At 44.3% G+C, this 21,950-nt stretch overlaps 1 protein-coding gene and 1 non-coding gene across 4 annotated transcripts in view; both read left to right on the plus strand.

Annotated features, from left to right (window-relative positions):
* The first annotated feature begins 7,360 nt into the window (after nucleotides 1–7,360).
* MYPN (myopalladin) overlaps nucleotides 7,361–21,950 on the plus strand; it is a 131,264-nt gene continuing 116,674 nt past the window's right edge. For all 3 annotated transcript variants that reach the window (XM_029061428.2, XM_029061430.2, XM_029061429.2), the window contains exon 1: nucleotides 7,361–7,559. The gene's annotated coding sequence lies outside the window, so the exon portion shown is untranslated. The remainder of the gene's footprint in view (nucleotides 7,560–21,950) is intronic.
* LOC114810695 lies at nucleotides 17,825–17,962 on the plus strand. The gene has a single exon (XR_003758390.1). It is a non-coding gene; the product is annotated as a small nucleolar RNA SNORA7 (small nucleolar RNA).

Genomic DNA, 21,950 nt, shown 5'->3' on the forward strand with positions numbered 1-21,950 from the left:
GAAAGGGAGAAGTTTGCTGCTCTGTTCCTTTTGTTCAGCATCACTGTGTTGTGCTGCGTGCATAGACAGTGTTCTGTATGATGTCATAGGGAAATCCATTTAAATCACCAAACCCAGAGAGTTTCTCCAGGAGAACTGGACACCTCCTACGTGATTTCAGAGTCATTGTCAGTCAGCCAGTCAATCGTATTTATCGAACGCTTACTATCTGCAAAGCGTTATACTAAGTGTTTGGGGAAATCCAACCCAATGATAATATTAATGGTATTTGTTAAGTGCTTACTATATGCCAGGCACTGTACTAAGCATTGAACAATAAACAGACACATTGTGTTCCCTTCCCAAGTCCATGTTCACACAGATGCCACTTGCGACTGATCAGTATTTTTCATTTTAATTCTTTGACCACTGCCTCTCTACTAATCCTTGATTCATATTAATGTCTTTCTCTCCCTGACCCTATGGGCAGGGAACGTGTCGACTAATTCTGTTGTACTGTGCTCTCCCAAGAGCTCAGTACAGGGCTCTGCACGTAGTAAGTGCTCAGTATGTACGATTGATTGATCGAACCCTCTGATAGTACAGCCTGAGGCAAGTGCCTCAGTTGCCTACTATCTGAAGTGGGGTCTGGGCCCAAGATTCTCAGGGTCTGCCCATTTGATAGCACAGCCTCCCTCCACTGTGGCACCATGGAGGGGTGAAGCTCTGAAGCACTGCCATCCACAGGTGCAGAGGAAAAGCAGAAACCATTCCTCTCCAAGTTTTAGAACATGGAAATGTGGCCGTTTTTAACCAGTTACTGATTGGATTAATGAAGGACTCAAAGATCATTTTTACCAAGAACTGCTGATCTTGCAGATTTTACTGTCGATATTTGTGATTGCAGAGAAGCAGTGTGGCTCAGTGGAAAGAGCACGGGCTTAGGAGTCAGGGGACATGGGTTCTAATCCCACCTCCGCCACCAGTCAGCTGTGTGACTTTGGGCCAGTCACTTAACTTCTCGGTGCCTCCGTTACCTCATCTGTAAAATGGGGATGAAGACTGTGAGCCTCACATGGGACAACCTGATTACCCTGTATCTACCCCAGCGTTTAGAACAGTGTTCAGCACATAGTAAGCGCTTAACAAATACCAACATTATAATTATTATTACAATTCTGAAGTTGAATATAACTTGTTTTCATTGTGTCTCAGATTATCTTCCTGAATTACAATTCTGTTCCTCCCCACTTTCACTGCCAGACAGTTGTGAGGCAAGCAGCAGGCTTTCGTTATCTTGCTTTGATCCCAGCACTCATTAGAGTGCTGTGAACACTGTAAATGCTTAATAAGTAGCAGTAATAATTAAGCAAGCAACTATTACATACCTAAAGAACAGTCATTTTTGCTTCAAATGAATGTCAGGACCTTGGCTTCAGTGACACTCTCCTCTCCTAGTTCTCCTTTCTCTGATACTAGCTCCTCTTCTGCCTCCCAACCACTAACTTGCGAGGATACCTCCAAGTTGAGTTTTATTCTCCATCCACACCCACTCCCCTAGAGAACTCATTCTCTCCCATAGCTTCAAGTACTATCTCTCTGCAGATAATTCTCCCCCTCTAGACTGTAGGCTCTTTGTAGGCAGGAAACATGTCTACCAACTCCCAAGTAATCTCTCAGGTGCTTAGTACCTCTACCAATCTATCTTTGCACACATTAAATGCTCAATAAATACCACTGATTGATGGATGATTCTTAAATCCACACCTCTCCAGCCCTGACTTCTCCCCTTCCCTGCAGTCTCGTATTTCCTCAAGCCTTCAGGACATTGCTATGTGAATGTCCTGCTGATTGTCTTGTCTTATGTTGTCAAGTCGTCTCTGACTCATAGCGATGCCATGGGTACCTCATACTTAACATGTCCAAAAAAGAACTCCTCATCTTTCCACCCAAATCTTGTCATCTCTCTGACTTTCCTATCACTGTAGACAGCACCACCATCCTCCCTGTCTCAGAAGCTCATAACCTTGGTATTATCCTGGACTCATCTCTGCTCTTTAACCCACACATTTAGTCTGTCATGAGATACTGTCGCTTCAACTTTATAATATCACTAGAATCCACCCTCTCCTCTCCATCCAAATGTCATTATTCTCATCTAACTACTTATTTCCCTTCTTGACTACTGCATCAGCCTCTTTGCTGACCTCCCTGCCTCCTGTATCTCCCCTCTCCAGTCTATATTTCACTCTGCTGTCCATAATATTTTTCTGGAAAACTGTTCAGGCTGTATCTTCCCCATTCCTCAAATCCTCTGTTGCCCATTTGCCTCTGTATCAAACAGAAACTCATTATCGTAGGCTAAGGCACTCAATCAGCTCTCTGCCTCCTACCTAAACTCACTGATCTCCTACTACAACCCAAACTGCACATTCTGCTTCTCTACCACCAACCTACTACTCCATCTTCATCTTGTCTAATCTGCCACCATCCCTTTGCCCATGTTCTCTCTTAGTTCCTTCCTTCCTAATCTTCCTTAAATCACATCTTTTCCAAGAGGCCTTCCCAGACTATGCCCTTTGTGTCCCCTTTCCAAACTCCCCTCTGCAATGACTATGAACTTGTCTGTGTCCCCCTTAATCGCTGTGATACTAACCTCAGCCCCACGGCACTTATATACATAACCTTAGTCTACTCTTTCCCCAACCTCTAATTTATTTTGATCCCTTTCTCCTTTGAGATTGTAAAGTCCTTGTGGACAGAGATCATGACTACCAAGTCTATTTTATTGTACTTTTCCAAGTGCTTAGAATAGTGTTCCGCACACAGTAAGTGCCATTGATTGATTAATTGATCAGTACCTCCTCCCTATTCCCAATTCCCTTCTAACCCTTTGCTTCTTTTCATCCCACAAATTCATTCTCATTTGATTTCCTGCTCAATGCTTCCAAGTGGAAAATTAACAAAAGCAGTGTGTTTTAATGGATAGAGCACAGGCCTGGGAGTCAGGAGGACCTACATTCTAATCCTGGCTCTACCAATAATTGCATGCTGGGTGTGTCCTTGAGCAAGTCACTTAACTTCTTTGCACCTCAGTTTCTTTAACTGTTAAATGGGGATACCTGTTCTCCCTCCTACTTAGACTGGGAACCCCATGTGGAACAGGGATTGTGACTGACCTAATTCTCATATCTAACCCAGCACTTTGAAAATGTTGGACATATAGTAAGTGCTTAACAAATACCATAAAAAATCAGAAAAATATGTATTACTAAGATGGGAAAAGTTTTGGCACAGCCTCTCATCTCATAGCTCTCCCTGCTTTCATTGTGCTTATTTTCAAGCACATATTTTAATATTTCAAGTGACACTTTGGCAGATATGAAATGTGAAAAATTACATGCAATAATCCTCTTGACCAGCATGAGGGGATGTCTTCATGTAATTGAAATCCACAGTGTTATCATTTCAGCTGGTACAATTATGGAATAGAGAGGGACTAGTGCTTGAAATGGTTGAAAAAAATCTCTTAGAGAATAAGTGAGAAATAATGAAAACATTATGAAGGTTACCAATCTTTGCTTTCCTAAGAGAACTGTAACCAATCTATAAAAATACTTTCCTTTGTGTTAAAATTGGATCAATCTGGCACCAATAAACAAATTAATTAATACTGAATAACATATACACTCAATCAATCAACCAACCAATCAGTGGTTTTTATTGAGTGCCTACTCTGTGTGGAACACAGCATTAAGTGCTTGGGAGAGTGCAGACACCAAAATTGGCAGACCCCAATCCCTGCCCACCAGTCTAGATGCTGAATAATATTACTAAGAATATACAGTCTAAAAAATATTAAATTCTCTTGAATCTATATAAAGATCAGGTACTTTGAGAATCTTTATAGTGTAAAGAAAATATGATTTAAAGTTGTGGCAATTTAGAGATTCCTGAATTTAGGGGGACGTAGCTAACGTTTGTACCAGGTTGCAACAACATGAGGGCATATGAGCTAGAAGACACCTTTTGTTGATCAGCTTCAATTTGTACTTGTTAATAATGTAAAATAAGCTAGGGTGGCTTCCTTTTATTCTGAGCCAAGGTGCACACTAACTTGCTTCACTAATGTAAACCATTTAGAATTTTAACATCAAAATGATCTTCGTGAATCTCTTCAATTATGTTAGTTTTGAGGGCTTGATTTTTCTGCAGCTGGGGAATTCTTTGTAGAACACAAGTACCACCCCTGGGTGGTCATTAAAAACAATGCTTGCAGTCTCCACAGGGCTATTTGCCCTATGATTGCTTTCAGCATGGAGTCTCTCATTAATCTACTGTCCAAACTATTTTTAAAAATGAGCAGCCCTCCTCAGCATCCTGTGTGGTTGGAATTCCTTGATTTATTAGAGGAATAGAATGTACAGACCAGACACATCATATTCTGAAGCTTGTTGCTGATCATGAAATTCAAGGATACTCATCTTGTGAAAGTTGTATAAAGGGCAGATAGGGATGACTGAAAGGTTTTTTGTTTATTTGTTTGTGGTGCTATACTAGTAGTTGTTCTTACAGTGATAGTAGTATCCCCTATCTGTAATTTACTTTAACGTCTGTCTCTCCATCTAAACTGTAAACTCCTTTTATTCACTCAATCATATTTACTGAGCACTTACTGTGTGTAAAGCACTGTACTAAGCACTTGGGAGAGTAGAGTACAACAATGAGCAGAAACATTCCTGGTCATGACTAGCTCACGGTCCTTATGAGCAGGGATCATGTCCACCGACTCTATTATGTTGTACTCCCCCAAGCACTTCCTACAGTGCTCTGCACACAGTAAGCATTCAATAAATACCATTGACTGACAAAAACAGTAATAGAGCATCATTTATTGAGTGCCCGATTGAGAGTTTGTACAGTTGACTGTACAAGGCACTTAGGAGGTACAGACTAATAATGTGACATTCTCTGCTCACAAGGAGTCTTTTAATAGAGGAGGCAAAAATAAAAATAGTTACAACTGTCGAAATAAATAGAGAAAATATTCATACGTAAGAAGGAGGATTTAAATAAGTTAATAAATGATAGAGATGGCTGAAAGGATGATATGATTGAGGGTGGCTGGAAAATTAATTGGGGAAAGTTAACCTTAGGTGGGATTTTAGGAAAGATCTGAATGTGGAGCAAACTAATTTATGATAGGAGAAGGGAGGGAGTTCAAAGACAGGGGAATAGCGTGAGCAAGGGGACAGAGGAGGGAAGGTTGGGAGTGAGGAAGGGCTAGAAAGTTGGCTTGGGAGGAATGAAGACAGCACGTTGGGGAAAGAGGATGAAAAGAGGTAAGATGGGGCCAGGTGGTGGAGAGCCTTGAAGCTGATGGTGAGGAGTTTTTGTTTGAAGCCAATAGTCAGAGGAGGCCAGTGGAGAGTTTTGAAGACAGGAGAGGTGTTGACTGAGCGTGTGTCACTAGACTGTGCCAGGAGACCACAAAACAGGAGGAAAAGGGAAAACAGGATTGGGAAATTGGGTCAAGGGCTTAAAAACATAAAAAGAAGAAGCTGCTAAGGATGAAGATAATCAGAACAATATATTCCACAGGTGCAGAGATGAGGCAGAAACAACCTTCTGTAGTTTTAGAGCACTGGAAGTATTGTGGCAGTTTTTCCCAGGAGCTGATTTGTCTGCTGGTAAATTGGTGGTAGTATGCAAAAGATCACATTCTCCAACAACCATTTTACTGACAGATTTTCTTATTGATATTTTTGATCAGTGAATTCTAACTCATTTTCATTGTGGCTCAGATTATATTCCTGTAATACAAATCTGCTCTCCTCTACTTTGATTGTGAACTCCTAATGGGGCAAAGATCAGGCCTTAATTGATTAATTTGTGTAATACTAATGATGTAAATGCCAGAGAGTAAAATGGTGAGAAACGAGCACCGGTCGTCTTGCATTTTTTTCTCTTCTAAATTAGCAACGATAGAGGTAACAATGAAGAGGCTAAATGGAGTGAATGAATTTCTAGTAATTGAAGGAAAATCACCCCCAGGATGATTATTTTGAGGAAAGAAGCCTCTCTTTATTATTATTTTTTTAAATGATGCCCATTTGAAGTCCTTCTCTCTGTAACCTTTTCAATGAGGAGAACTGTTTCCTCTTTCAGGGCTGCATGAGGTATGCAAGACATTTCTTGTTCTTTCTGAGAAACTTTCAGCAGTTTTGAGCCAGGCTTCCTTCCTTGGTCATGATGGGGGGATTTGTGTTTTCCTAGTAAATCTGGTCCTTGACTTTTCTAGTGACAATATCACCAGGAAACTCTCCACCGGCTTCCTGTGACTATTGGCATCAAACAAAAACTCCTCACCATCAAGGTTCTCCACCACCTGGCCCCATTTTACCTCTTTACTCTTTTCACCCTCTTTCCCCAACTTGCTGTCTTCATTCCTCCCAAGCCAAGTTTCTAGCTCTACCTCACTCCCAACCTTCCCTCCTCTGTCCCCTTGCTCACGCTATTCCCCTGGCTTTGAACTCCCTCCCTTCTGTGTGCTGGAAATCTGGGGGTTCTCTGTGCTGGAAAAATAGAGAAGGGAGGATAAAACCGGTCCCTGTGTTCCAGGAAGTTTCCTGGCTCCTGATACCAATCCATGGTATTTATAGGGTGCTTACAATGTGGAGAGCACTGTACTATGTGTTTGGGTGAGTATAATACAACGGAATTAGTGGACACATTCCCTGCCCATAACGAGCTTACGGCCTAGAGGGGGAGACCGAGATGGAGATAAAGAAATGAATAATGAGCGGGAGACGCCAGTCCAAGTAGGCTTAATCCTCCCGCAAGAAAATCAGTGTGGTTTAGCAGAACGAGCCAGGGCTTGGGAGTCAGAGGTCATGAGTTCTAATCCTAGTTCTACCACTTGTCAGCCGTGTGACTTTGGACAAGTCACTTAACTTCCCTGTGCCTCAGTTCCCTCCTCTGTAAAATGGGGATTAAGACTGGGACCCCCTTGTATCCACCCAACGCTTAGAACAGTGACACGCGAATTGGTGAAGCGTTCCCTATTTCTTGCCTGCTTGCTGGTGGTGATGTCCATCTCCCCCCTTCTAGACTGTGAGCCCGTTGTGGGGCTTGGATTGTCTCTGCTGCCGAATGGTACTTCCCAAGCGCTTAGTACAGCACTCTGCGCACACTAAGCGCTCAAGAAATACGATTAAGTGCATGAGTGAATGAATGCCCGGTGTGTGGTAAGCCCTTAACACATGCCATCGATGTGAAGTAACTTCTCCATGGCATGGAGTGACTTCTCGATGGCAGAGGCCTGGGGCACCAGCAAGTAGGGCTCATCGGAGAAAATAGCCCCTCGGAGGGGCTGCCAAGGCCCGGCTGCCGCTGACTCTCTGACAGCGGGGCCCTCCCCGCCCGGGGTGGCGGCGGCATGAGGAGGTCGCCTAAAATTAGCTGGAAGGCTCAGAGCAAGTAGGGAGTCCCAACACATGCCCCCAAAGAGGCACTGGCGACCGATTGGGGACGGGGACGGGGGGACTCTGGGTGCCACCCGGCCGAGGCCCCCTGCCCAGGTAAGGCCCCCGTCCCGAGGGGGAGGGGTGGGGCGGGGGTTCGTTTGGGAGCTCGGTTTGGGGTGGGACAGAGCGTGGGCGGCAGGGTTTGGCACCCAGTGGGGCTGTCCCCCGGCCTGGGCCTGCCCCCCGGCCTGGGCCTGCCCCCCGGCCTGGGCCTGCCCCCCGGCCTGGGCCTGCCCCCCGCCCCGGGCCTGCCCCCCGCCCCGGGCCTGCCCCCAGCCCCGTTCTCCTCCCGGCGAGCTCGACCTTGGGGGCCGCCGGACCCCTGGAGAAGTTGGGGATGGAGGGGTGCTCAGCCCGGTGGGACAGTTTAGGATTTGGGAGGGGGGCGCGGCGGGAGCGCGCAGGAGGGAACGCGCAGGAGGGAGCGCGCAGCAAGGACCGGCCAGCGCCGGAGGGCGCCGACTGATGGAGAGGGGAGGGCAGGAGAAATAATAACAACCATGATGCCATTTGGTAAGCGCTTACTATGTGCGAAGCACTGTTCTAAGCGCCGAAGAAGGCGAGGCTGGGCGACACCATCATCATTATTAATAAAGCGCCGTCGAGTCGTTTCCGATTCATAGCGACCCCGTGGATAGACTTTCTCCAGAACGTGCTGTCCCCTGCCATAATGATAATAATAACGAGGGTGGCATTTGGTAAGCGCTTACTATGTGTCAAGCACTGTTCTAAGCACTGGGGGAGATACAAGGTTATCAAGTTGTCCCATATGGGGCTCATAGTCTTCATCCCCGTTTTACAGATGAGGTCACTGAGGCCCAGTGAAGTGACTTGCCCAAAGTCACACAGCTGACAAGTGGCGCAGTCGGGATTAGAACCCATGACCTCCGACTCCCAAGCCTTACCACTGAGCCGATAATTCGACAGGGAGACTGTGAGCCCGTTGTTGGGCAGGGATGGTCTCTCTCTGTTGCCGAATTGTGCATTCCAAGCACTTCGTCCAGTGCTCGGCACAGAGTAAGCGCTCAATAAATTAAATCAATTAAATTCATTCAATAAATACGAATGGATGGATGGATGGATGAATGAACCAGCTCCGTAAAGCCGGGACCCCTGGCTGAGGGTGGGGTGGAGGTCGTCGGGCAGGACCAGCGGGCAGGCCACCGATCTTCCCTGCCCCTTGGGAAGGAGTGTCCTGGTGGTATCCGATGGTACCTTTCATTCTTACATTCATTCATTCCATAGTATTTATTGAGCACTTACTATGTGCAGAGCACTGGACTAAGCGCTCGGAATGTCCAACTCGGGACCTGATCCGGAGCCCCAGGTTGGCAAAGCCCTGCAGACGAGGGCCCGAGGAGGAGGATCCGACTCGATACCTCTAATTCAAGAAGGCAGCGTCGTCCCGGGGAAAGAACACTGGGTTCTAATCCTGCCTCGGCCACATGGCTCTTCCGTGACCTTGGCTAAGCCTCCTCTGGGACGCGGCTTCCTCATCTCTAAAATGGGGGTTGATTCCTCTTCCTCCCGATTCAGAGTGGGAGCCCCATGAGGGACAGGGACTTGGTCCAACCTGATCATTTTGTATTTACCCCACGGTTTAATATGGGGCCTGGCACGGAGAAACAGCGTTCCTTCTCAATGGAAAGAACACGGGTTTAGGAGTCCGAGTCATGGGTTCTAATCCCGACTCCACCGTCTGTCAGCTGGGCAAGTCACTTCACTTCTCTGTGCCTCAGTTACCTCATCTGTAAAATGGGGATTAAGACTGTGAGCCTCATGTAGGACAACCTGACTACCCTGTATCTACCCCAGCGCTTAGAACAGTGCTTGGCACATAGTAGGCGCTTAACAAATACCAACATTATTATTATGAAGCACTTCACAAGTACAGTCAATCAATCGATCAAATCACAGGGGAAGGAAACAGAAGGGAGAAAGTAGATTTGAGGTTTCTATTCCTTAACCCCTTTTTCAAAGCATTTTTGAATAAGTAGAGGGGTAGAGGGCATAGCGGTGTGACAGTACTAGACCAGAGGTTAGGAGTTTAGGGTTTGAATCCAGGTTCTGAGTTATTGAAACATTGTCATGGGCACAGAAACACATAATCCTGGCACCACTTCCCAGTTTCCTGGGCCCTTTCTCCGCCCAGTCCTCACTTTCCTACCAGGTTCTCGGTGTTTCTGCCCATTTTTCTTCAGAATCCAAAGCAAAGACTTCGGTGTTAGAGGGACGTTGAGTCTAAAAGTAATATCAGGAGGAAGAGAGGGAGAGCAGGTTGTGGAGGATTGGCTAGAAGAACGGCAAAGAGCCCAACAGTCACAAACCACAAAGCGGCAGAGTACCTCCTGTTGTACCCGAGATGGAAAAGGCAGGTGGCTAGACATCTCTCTTCACAGCTACATTCATATATCCTGGTCTGAACACGAGCTTGGCATCATCTTACAGAGCTCCTTGGCCATCTCAGAGGTGCCGACGATGTCCATGCTGGCGGCGATGACGGGAATCCCTGAGTAGTTTTTAGAGTTCCAGAACACAAAGGAAATCCTGTGGGATCCACCTCACTGCCAGACTTCAGGGTGCTGTCCTTGGGTCTCAACAAGACATCCCTGAAGTCGAGTTTCACATTGTTGTCCATGTGGGACATGGTGGGAAATTCTGGGTGATGTAGTCCCTGTGGAAAGATGGGGAAGGGGAAGGAGATGGTTGAAAAAAAAGCAGGTCAGAGTGGAGGATCTAGTCTGATCCCAAAGACCCTCATTTTTCTGACACCTTGGGGCCGAGGCAGGTCTATTCTCTTTCTCCAATGAGGTCACAGGCCAGCCATGCCAGAGGTCCTGGTGGTCTGTGCTTGGCTCCAAGAGATGCTCTCTCTCCTCCCTGTGCACTCTACCATTTTGGCTTGCCAAAGACCTGGGGCCCAGCCAAATTGTCACTCCTCAGCTGGCAAGAACTATGTGGCACTGCCAGACTTAACGCTTCAGCCTGCCCTGATAAGCCAGTGTGCTTGTGACAAGATTGCAACCTCCTTGGGGCCAGGGATCATGACTACTAATTCTAGTGCTATCCAGCACGCTCCCTTCTCTCCTCTAATACCTACCTATTCACAGTGCTTCCATCTTGTCTCTCTCACCGCTGACCCCTCGCCCAAATCCTGCTCTGGCCTTCATCTCTCTCATTCACTCATTCCTTCAGTCAAATTTATTGAGCACTTACTGTCTGCTGAGCATTGTACTAAGCACTTGGGAGAGTACAATGCAACAGTAAACAGACACATTCCCTGCCCACAGTGAGCTTAAAGTCTTTTCCCTTCATATCTGACAGACCCTCACTCTCCCCACCTTCAAAGCCTTATTAAAAGCCCATCTCCTCTAAGAGACCTTCCCTGACTAAGCCCTCATTTCCCCTACTCCCTCTCCTTTCTGTATTGTTTCTTATATTATACTCTCCCAAGTGTACAATCAACTTATCAATCAACAACTGGTTGAAAGTAAGACTTGTAGGTCCACCTCTTAATGCTCCACCCCTTAATAGCCCATCCCTCACTTCAGTAAGCTAAAATTCATCCACACTGCTCAGAGAGGTAAGTCACCTTTCTTCATTGTTTCAAAAAGAGTTGTGTATATGTCCATCGGGGGGATGTGATGTGGTGATTTAGTTGAATTCTGTGGCCAGAGCACTTTGTATTCTTTTCATCCTCTTTGTAATGTTTCTCTTGGGTTGCAGTTCAGTGCCAGCGACCTTTGTTCACAAAGTAGACTCATTCATTCATTCATTCAGTCAGTCAGTCAGTCAGTCAGTCAGTTGTAATTATTGAGCGCTTACTGTGTGCAGAGCACGCTACTAAGCACTTGGGTAATACAATTCAGCAAGAAATAGAGACAATCCCTGCCCACAGTGAGGTCACACTCAGTTTTAGAAGTGGGGCAGTTTGATTTGTAGGACTTCAACCCGAAACCCCATTTTCTGGTGGTCATGTAGAAGGACTGAACCAGTAAGATACTGGCAAATGGCAAGGAAGGAGGAGGGCATTTGACTTTTTTTATGCATCCAAATCCCTTGCCCTGTTTAATGAAAGATAGGAGATAAGCAAGAATAAATAGGCTGAGAGATGAGAAATGAGGCAACCATTGTGAAAAGAGTCATTGGAGTAGCACATTAATTTTAGGTATCGAAGAGCAATTCAGAGGTCAATATATACTGCAAACATACAAACCCAGGAAATCATCAAACCTCTTTCAGAAAAGTCTTCCCATAAAAAATCAATTCTTCTCATTGATTAAAAAAAAGTGGGATTTTTGTTTTTGCTTGACTGAATCCCTCAATTTTTTCTATCTTGTCTTGGGTGAGAAAAGCCTTAGATCTTTTCAGTTATACCCGTACTTTGCCCTGTGTTTGTCAGATGATGTAATGGCATGATGAAGTTCTTTGCTGAAGATGAGCCAAGAACTTGCAACAAAGCTTTCGCTATCTAATAATAATGTTGGTATTTGTTAAGCGCTTACAATGTACCGAGCACTGTTCTAAGCGCTGGGGTAGATACAGGGTAATTAGGTTGTCCCACGTGAGGCTCACAGTTAATTCCCATTTTACAGATGAGGTAACTGAGGCACAGAGAAGTGAAGTGACTTGCCCACAGTCACACAGCTGACAAGTGGCAGAGCTGGGATTCGAACTCATGACCTCTGACTCCCAAGCCCGGGCTCTTTCCACTGAGCCAACCTGCTTCTGGGTTGATCAGAAATGAGGAAGCCTTTCTTGCTATAAACAGTTGAACCTTTCATCTAGGTTAAGCCCAAACCCTTCTCTCACATTTCCTATTTTAGCCATGAACTAGGAAAACAAATGATTTGAAAGAAAGGAGATACATAGAGCCTTAATTTGCCAATGTCACTCATTCTATAGTTGCAAAATGGATAGAACCCTGGGTTGAGCAGATTTCAGTCTTAGTTTTAGCTCTGCCATTATTTAATTAACATGTTTGTATTGGGGAGATTAATTTTTTTCACTGAAAACATTGTTTTGACACTAGCTCTACATAGCGTAAGCGATCACTGAGTATTATGCAATAGTAAGAGATAAAACAAAAAACATGGACATATACAGCATCTTTCCCATTCAGAAGAAACCCTAATACATGTGCCTGAAGGAGAATAGTCACCTCAGCCCAGTTTAGTTGATGACATTTTCAAGATGTCCAATAAGGGATAATTCTGGTCTATAATTATTTAAGTGATTTGGAAGAGATTAATGAGCACACAGCTACAGAACTGAACAGCTATACCTCCTCAAGTTAGGAATAGCTTCACCCCAAGAACCCTAAAAAGGGAAGACTACTCCCCCAAGGAAAACCTCAAAACATAGTTACATGAGGCTTTTCTGCTCAACACTTACACTCCCACCTGACCTCTTTTTTGTGCTATTTGTTAAGCACTTTCTATGTGCCAGGCATTGTACTAAGCATTGGGGTAGATACAAGATAATCAGGTTGGGCTCAACCCACGTTCTGCATGGGGCTCAAAGTCTTAATTCCCATTTTACAGGTAAGGTAACTGAGTCACAGAGACGTTAATGACTTGCCCAGGTTCACACAGTAGATGAGTGGCAGATTCAGGATTAGAACTCAGGTCCTTCTGACTCCCAGGCCTATTCTTTATCCATTAGCCTCACTGCTTCTCTATCATTCTCTTCTAAGGTAATAATAATAATGATAAATGTGGTACTTGTTAACCTCTTATGATGTAACAAGCTCTGGATTAAGCGCTGAGGTTGATACAAAATATTCAGGTCTAACACAGCCCCTTTTCTACATGGGGCTCAAAATAGGAAGTGGGAGAACAGATATTTAATCCTCATTTTATAGATGAAGAAACTGAGGCACAGAAAAATTAAGTAATTTGCACAAGGTCATACAGCAGGCACATTGGTGGAGCCGGGATTAGAACCCATATCCTCTGACTCCCTTACCCATGCTTTTTCTATTAGGCCATGCTTATTATCCTAGCAGATTCCAGCTCTCTTTTCTCAGACAAGGATGACCAAGGAGCAACAGTTATCCCCCCCAGAGACTAATCTTGTCCTCTCAGAACAGCTTAGAGCCATCAAGTTCCTTTCCTTCTCTCTACTTGTTTTGTTACCTTGCCAACTCTCCTTTCTCCACCTTTAAACCCCACAATTTTCTAGGCAGGATATGTGGAGTGGCCATTTCTGCCACCACTGCTAGGCCTTAATTCTGGCATTTGTTAAGCACTTACTATGTGTCAAGCACTGTTCTGTGCTCTGGGGTACATACAAGTTAATCAGGCCTTCCTTGAAATGTTCTCTTTATTGCCTTCCTTAGCAGGAGACAGTCATCCCAAGGTAAAGTGGAGATTGTGAGGTGCTCATGATCCTATATTGGTCAACAGTCCAATCTTCGACAAAACCAGCCTTTGACAAGCCTGCCTAGATTCAAACCACAGCGTGGCTCAGTGGAAAGAGCCTGGGTTTGGGAGTCAGAGGTCATGGGTTCGAATCCCAGCTCTGCCACTTGTCAGCTGGGTGACTATGGGCAAGTCACTTAACTTCTCTGTGCCTCAGTTACCTCATCTGTAAAATGGGGATTAAGACTGTGAGCCTCATGTGGGAAAACCTAATTACCCTGTATCTACCCGAACAGTGCTCTGCACAAAGTAAGCACTTAACAAATACCAACATAATTAATTCTGAATCGATCAATGGTATTTATTGAGTGTTTACTTTGTACAGAGGAGTGGACTAAGCTCTTGGGAGAGTATGATACAACAGAATTTAGCAGACACATTCCCTGCCCATAACAAACTTACAGTCTAGAGGGGGAGACAAACATTAAATGAATAAATAATGTATAATATATTATTTAAAGATATGTGCATATGTGCTGTGAAGTTGGGGGTGGGGCACATATCAAGTATCCAATACAACAGAATTAGCAGACGTGTTCCCGACCCATAACAAGTTTACAGACTAGAGGGGGAGACAGACATTTACATGAATAAATCAGTTATGTAGAACATATAATTTAAAGCTATGTTCACAAGTTCTATATGGTTGGGGGTGGGGTGAACATCGAAATGTCCAAAGGTCACGTATCCAAGTTCATAGACTACACAGAAGGGAGAGTGAGCCGGGGAAAAGAGATCGTAATCGGGGAAGGCCTCTTGGAGATGTGACCTTAGTAATGCTTTGAAAGTGGAGAGAGTCACAGTCTGGCATATATGGAGGGGAAAGGAGTTCCAGGCTAGGGGGAGAATGTGGGAATGGGGTTAGCAGTGAGATAGATGAGATCAGGGCACGGTGAATAAGTTGGTGCTAAAGGAGTGGGGTGTGCAATCTGGGCTGTAGTAGGGGATTAGTGAGGTGAGGTAGGATGGGGCAAGATGAACGAGTGCTTTAAAGCTAATGGTAAGAAGTTTCTCTCTGATGCAAAGATGGATGGGCAGCCATTGGAGGTTCTTGAGGAGTGGGCCGACATACGGCCTAGTGAATATAGCATGGGCCTGGGAGTCAGAAGGTCATGGGTTCTAATGTCGGCTCTGTCACTTTGCTGCGTGACCTTGCGCCGGTCACTTTATTTCTCTGGGCCTCAGTTGTCTCATCTGTAAAATGGGGATTGAGACTGTGAGCCCCACTTGGGACAGGGACACTTCCTTCTAGGGTGCATTTGAAAGGAAGCCACAACTTCTGAAGAATTGTTTTACACATTTTTGCCGGGCTCTGGAGAGCAAGATGGGGACCAGGGGATCTGTAACATATCCAACAGTGAACATGGATGAACAATAAGACTTAACTCCAGTATCATCCACGCCATCGCCCCCAACCTTTGAAGGGCTGTTACTCATCATAGCAAATAGTGACTAAACTACAGGGCACCTCATTAAAGCCACATTAAGGCTCCATTGAGTCGAGGGCAGAGAAGCCTAGTGAACTCTTAAGGCCAATGTTAGCCCTCTCTCACCCACACCAGTCTCACCCGCACCAGAGGGCGTGAGAATCTGCTTCTAGGTGCGTGTTCCCTTGTCTCAATCTCTGGGTCTGTGTTCAGTTCAACAACAACTATGATAGAGCTCACAGGAGAAGGGCAGTAAGAGGTAAGAGGAAAAGAGATTATTATCATTCACATAATTTCTTGTCCAAAAACAAATACCTAAAGGATCAACATATATTGGAATATAATTGTCTAATCTTCAATAGTCTATTGATAAATTCACAGTATTTATTAAGCACTTATTGTGTGCAGAGCACTGTACTAAGCACTTGGAAGAGTAAAATAGAGTTAGAAGATATAATCCTTGCTTCAGATGCTTACAACCTGGTGGGGCCAAACGTACATAAAATAATTGTATTTAGAAGAAGAGAAAGGAAAAGTGGATATGTAGAACGTAAGTGCCAAAATACTATTATTACTACTAATAATAATAAAAATAACTGTGGCATTTGCCAAGCACTGTACTAAGCGCTGGGGTAGATGTAAGATGAGCATGGGCCTGGGAGTCTAATACCATCTCCACCACTTGTCTACTGTGTGACCTTGGACAAGTCACTTAATTTCTCTGGGCCTCAGTTACCTCAGCTGTAAAATTTGCAGATGAGATAACTGAGACCCAGAGAAATAAAGTGACTTGCCCAAGGTCACAGAGCAGTCAAGTGGCAGAGCCAGGATTAGAACCCAGTTCCCCTGATTCCCAAACCTGTGCTCTTTCCACCAGGCCACACTACTTTGGTGTGTTGTAGAGTATGTAAGTCGATATGTACAGAATTGTTGTGGTGGCTGTGAGTGCACAGGTGTGCAGTTGAAGTAGTTGTGCTGAAGTAGCAGTTGGGGGGAATATGAACCGGAAAAAAGAAAGCTGAATTAGGAAGATCCCCGGGAGGTGATATGATTTCAAAACGGCTTTAAAGATAGTCGCGTCTGTGGTCTGGGGAGTGTTCTGGGCATGAGGAAATATGCGAGCTGGGGTTCAGGGGTGGAAAGAATGAGAACAAGACACAGTGAGTAAGCTTATCTTGAGAGGAGTGAAAAATGCAAGCGGGGCACATAATGGGAGAAAAGAGTGGATAAGTAAGATGGAGAGATCTAATAAAGTTTCTTTAAGGTAATGGTTAGGAAATTCTGCTTGATGTAGAGAAGAATGGATAAGTCCCGATTGTTTTTGAGGAGTGGGGAGACGTGGGCAGAGCAGTGTTTTAGAAAAATGATTCAGGCTATGACGTGAAGTGTGAACTGGAGACAGGAGAGACTAGAAGCAGAGAAACCCGTGAGAAGTCATTTGACTGAGATATGACAAGGGTGTGGGCAAAGCTGTTGGCCTTTGGATGAAGAGGAAGTGGTGGATCTGGGAAATGTTGTAGAGGAAAAGCTAATAGGATGGAGCAGCAGATTGATTGTGAAAGTTGAAAGAGAGTAAGGAGTCAGGGATGATGCAAAGGTTATGAGCTTTAGAGCCTGGGAGGGGAAGCAGCGTGGCATAGTGGGTAAACCACAGGCCTAGGAGTCAGAAGGTCATAAGTTCTAATGCTGGCTCTGACACTTGTCTGCTGTGTGGCCTTGGGCAAGTCACTTAACTTCTCTGCACCTCAGTTACCTCATCTGTAAAATGGAGATTAAGACTCTCAGCCCCATGAGGGACAGGGACTATGTCAAACATGATTTGCTTGCATCTACCACAGCACTTAGTACAGTGCCTAGCACATAGTAAGTACTTTACAAATACCACAATTATTATTATTATTATTAATGTCAACTGGGTTAGAAAAACTGAGGAGAGGAGAGAATTTGGGAGTGAAGATGAGGCGTTCAGTGTTGGACATAATGAGTTTAAGGTGTTGGTGGAACATCCACAGTAGAAATATGCTGGATGCAGGATGAAATGAGAGATTGCAGAAAGAGAGGTCATGGAAAAGCAAGATAGATTGAAAGTCACCCTCATAGAAGTGAGATTTGAAACTGGGGGGGTCACCCTCCCTTCTCTATCAACCTTGTACTTTACTCACCCCTCTCTCAGCCCCACAGCACTTGTGTGGCTATCTGAAATTTATTTTTTCATATTAATGTCAATGTCCCCCTCTAGACTGTAAGCTCACTGTGGGCAGGGAATGCATCTACAAACTCTGTTGTCTTGTACTCTCCCAAGTCAGTCAGTCAATCATATTTATTGAGCAGTTACTATGTGCAGAGCACATAGCAAGTGCTTGAGAGAGTACAGTATAACAATATAGCAGGCATTCCCTGCCCACAATGAGTTTACAGTCTAGAGAGGGGGACACACAAAATAAATGAAATTACAGATATGTGCATATATCCTCTCTCAGTATCACATCTGGAGAGTTTCCAGTACTCTACCAGTCTCGGCTATGGGAGGAAGAGACAAACAGAGACATATCCATTCCATTCCTAGTTTGGGCAGTGGCTAGCGAGTGGAAGGCAATCTGCTACATGTCAAAACTCACCTGTGCTGGGCAGCAGCGGCATGGGAAAGAGTCGAGGGCAGGGACTCAAGTTTACTGCGCGGAAGGAGATAATGGTAAACAACTTCTGTGTTTTTACAAAGAACTTTATGGATATACTACAAGAACGATTGCAGATGAAGGTGGGGTGTTCTGGAAGAGATGTGTCCATGAAGTCACTATGGGTCGGAAATGACACGACAGTATAAGACAAGACAAGACTTAAATTACAGATATATACATAAATTACTGCCAAGTGCTTAGTACAGTGTGCTCTGCACACAGTAACACTCAGTAAGTATAATTGATTAATTGATGAGGGCTAAGAACATAACCTTGAGGGTCAACTACAATTGGAGGATAGAGAGCCAGGAAAATAGAAAAAAGAGAGATTAGAAAGGTAGCAGGAGGGCCAGGAGAAAATTGTGTCAAGAAAAAAAACAAGGTTAGACAGTATTTCCAGGAGAAAGGAATGGTCCACGGTGTAAATGGCAGCCAGGAGGTAGAGAGGATTAGGATAGAGTAGAGCCTATTCGATTTATCAAGGATGAGGTCATTGTTGACCTTGGCTAATGAGTCCATCCGAGTGGCAGCAACAGCAACTTGGATTCTAGAGAATCAACAAGGGAGTTAGCGGAGAGGAAGTAGAGGCAGTGGCTGTAATCATTCATTTGAGGAGTATGGACAGGAATAAGAGCAGGGGGATGGTGTGATATCTGGAGCATGCAGTGAGATCCAGACAAGACTTTTTGGTATAGGAGAGATATGAGGATGTGTGAAAGCGGAGGTAAAAGACCCATCGGAGAGTGAGTAATTAAAGATGGTGGTCAGGGAGGAAAGGAGAGTCAAAAAATGTGTTTGAAGGTGAGAGAGGTTGGGATCAGAGGCACAGGTAGAGGAGGTAGACTTTGAAAGCAGGCACATGATGGTTGGGAATGGTCAGAGTGGATGTAAAGGTGGGAGTAAGTTGGGAAAGGATGGGAGGGATTTTGGGGCCTTCAAGCTACAATCTTGGTCAACAGATTAATTCTTGACAAAACCAGCTTTTGACACGCTAGCCTGTAAGTGCTAGTAAGAGCTTAACAAATAGTATTATTATTGTTATTGTTATTAAAGAGGATCTAGAACCAAAAACAATCAACATCCGAGGCACTTGCCTTATGAGTAGTTTCCCCTTCTACTATTGAAATACACAGCCTCTTCTGACAAGACTACTTTTTATCCCTTTAGAGAAGTAGCATGGCCTAGTGGAAAGAGCCCGGGCTCGGGAGTCAGAGGTCATGGGTTCTAATCCTGGTTCTGCCACTTCTCAGCTATGTGACTTTGGGAAAGACAGTTAACTTTTCTGTGCCTTTACCTCATCTGTAAAGTGGGGATTAAGACTGTGAGCCCCAGGTGGGACAATCTGATTGTCTTGTGTCTACCTTAGCGCTTAGAACATTGCTTGGCACATAGTAAGTGCTTAGTAAATACCATCATCATCATCGTCATTATTATTATTATCACATTTTGTCTGAGATATTTTCCACATATCTCCACCTCTTGGAGTTCCTGATATAAAGAGAGCTCATATCAGAGAGTGCACGGGCAACACTGTGATTTGTTACTACTCGACTTATTTGGATAAAGTTGGTATGTTTGATCCTTGGGTTGTCAGATCAGATTATATTTTAGTACCTTTGGCTATGTTTAGCCCCCTGGCATTAGGTGAGTTGGGAGTTATGTATTTAGGGACCAGATGGCTCGGGGGTCTGGTAATGGGATATGCAACATTTTACTCCTAGGTCATTGGTTTAAATCTGGATTGGCTTAAATCTGGGCTGCTGTTGGCTAATTGGTGGTCTATATGAAATGGAATAGTGGCTTATTCTTGTCTGTAATCGACAAGACCCCAAGTTACAAAAGCTCATCACTCTTCATTCTAATTGGCATCCTTGTTATCAGCTTCATTAAGGAGGCCAAGGGCTGAATCGCTCTGGAAACCTGAACTCTATATCTGAATCATTAGTCTTTGGGGTCCATTCAGCCTTTGGCCCTTGTGTAGAGTCTACAAGTCAGTGGGCCATACCATCGCAGTCTCTGCCTGGTCTCACGCCACAAGGTGGGGAGCCAACTGAGCCATGACATGCCCCTATCCCTAACTTTCCAATCAGATTAGAAGATGGCCTACTTAGGCATCTTTCCAGAGATGGTGCTGTTGTTATTCTACCTGGTCATCAAATTATTAAGCTGATGATGGTGATATTGAGAAGCAGCCTGGCTCAGTGGAAAGAGCCCAGGCTTGGGAGTCAGAGGTCATGGGTTTGAATCCTAGCTCTGCCATTTGTCAGCTGTGTGACTTTGCACAAGTCACTTCACTTCTCTGCGCCTCAGTTACCTCATCTGGAAAATGGGGATTAACTGTGAGCCTCACGTGAGACAACCTGATGACCCTGTATCTACCCCAGCGCTTAGAACAGTGCTCTGTACACAGCAAGCACACAGTAAGCGCTTAACAAATACCAACATTATTATTAAGCTCTTTGTACTAAGATCTGAGGTAGATACAAGATAATAGGGTTGGACATATTCCCTGTCCCTCTCAGGGCTCACAATCTTATCCTCATTTTAGAGAAGAGAAAACTGAGGCCCAAAGAGGTTGAGTGACTTGCTAAAGCCAAGCTGCCAAAGATCACTGTAATCTACACCTTAGTGAGTGTTTTGTTCCCTTTGGTGTCACAGTGGAACTGGCTTTATCTAAAGTTCCAGGGCGTCCAGTAATCAGTCAATCAAATTTATTGAGTGCTTACCGTTTGCAGAGCACTGTACTAAGAGCTTGGGAGAATACAATATAACAGATTTGGGAGACCTATTCCCTGCTCACAAAGAACTCACAGTTGCATCTCAATGTTCCAGACACAAAATCTATTTTGGATTACTATAAAACTGCTTGGCTTCCTGAACTTGCTTTAGTGACTTCAAATTACTGACAGGGGTTAAGTCCTTTTCCTAAATTCAGACATAGCAAGAAACTATTGTATCAAGCCCTCAATTAAAGTGCATAGTATAGTATAATATAGTATATACTATATGTAGTGTAAAATACAGTTTATAGTATATATTATAATATAAACTATGCATAGTCCCATAGCACTTATGTATATATCTATAATATATTTATATTAATATCTGTCTCTCCGCTAGACTGTAAGGTCATTGTGGGCAGGGATTGTATCTGTTATATAGTTGGGTTGTACCTCCCACATGCTTAGTACATGCTCTGCACATAGTAAGCGCTCAATAAAAATGATTGATTGATATTCTGAGGACAGAAATTCCTTGATGTTTTATGTGCCTCACAAGAAAGTTTATACCGAAAGATATAAATTAACTCCTGAGTTATAAAGGACAGGGAAAACACCTTCATTCAATCACTACTGTAAGCTGAATTGTACTTTCCAAGCGCTTAGAACAGTGCTCTGCACACAATAGGCGCTTAGTAAATATGATTGAATTGATATTTTGAAGACTAGAAAGGCCTTGATGTTTTATGTGTCTCACAAGAAAGTTTATACCCAAAGATACCGATTAACGCCTGAGTTAAAATGGACAGGGAAATCGCCTTCATTCAATCACTACTGTAGGTTATTTTGCTTTAGACATTAAAGAGACCACCATTAAATATGGACTCTGGGTGTGCTTTTTAATAGACTTTAGGTTGTTAACTCAAGAGTCGAAAGTGACTGTGGGGCTGCGGGGGGGGTTAATGGTATTTGTTAATCGCTTACTATGTGCCAGGCACTGTACTAAGCACTGGGGGAGATATAAACTAATCAGGTTGGACACAGTCCATGTCCCATTTGAGGCTCACAGTATTAATCCCCATTTTACCGAAGAGGTAACTGAGGCACAGAGAAGTGCAGTGACTTGTCCAAGGTCTCAGAGCAGACAAGTAGCAGAGCCAGATTTAGAACCCAAGTCCTTCTGATTCCCAGATCTGTG

Source organism: Ornithorhynchus anatinus, chromosome 3, assembly GCF_004115215.2.
Source record: "Ornithorhynchus anatinus isolate Pmale09 chromosome 3, mOrnAna1.pri.v4, whole genome shotgun sequence".
Taxonomy (NCBI): Eukaryota; Metazoa; Chordata; class Mammalia; order Monotremata; family Ornithorhynchidae; genus Ornithorhynchus; species Ornithorhynchus anatinus.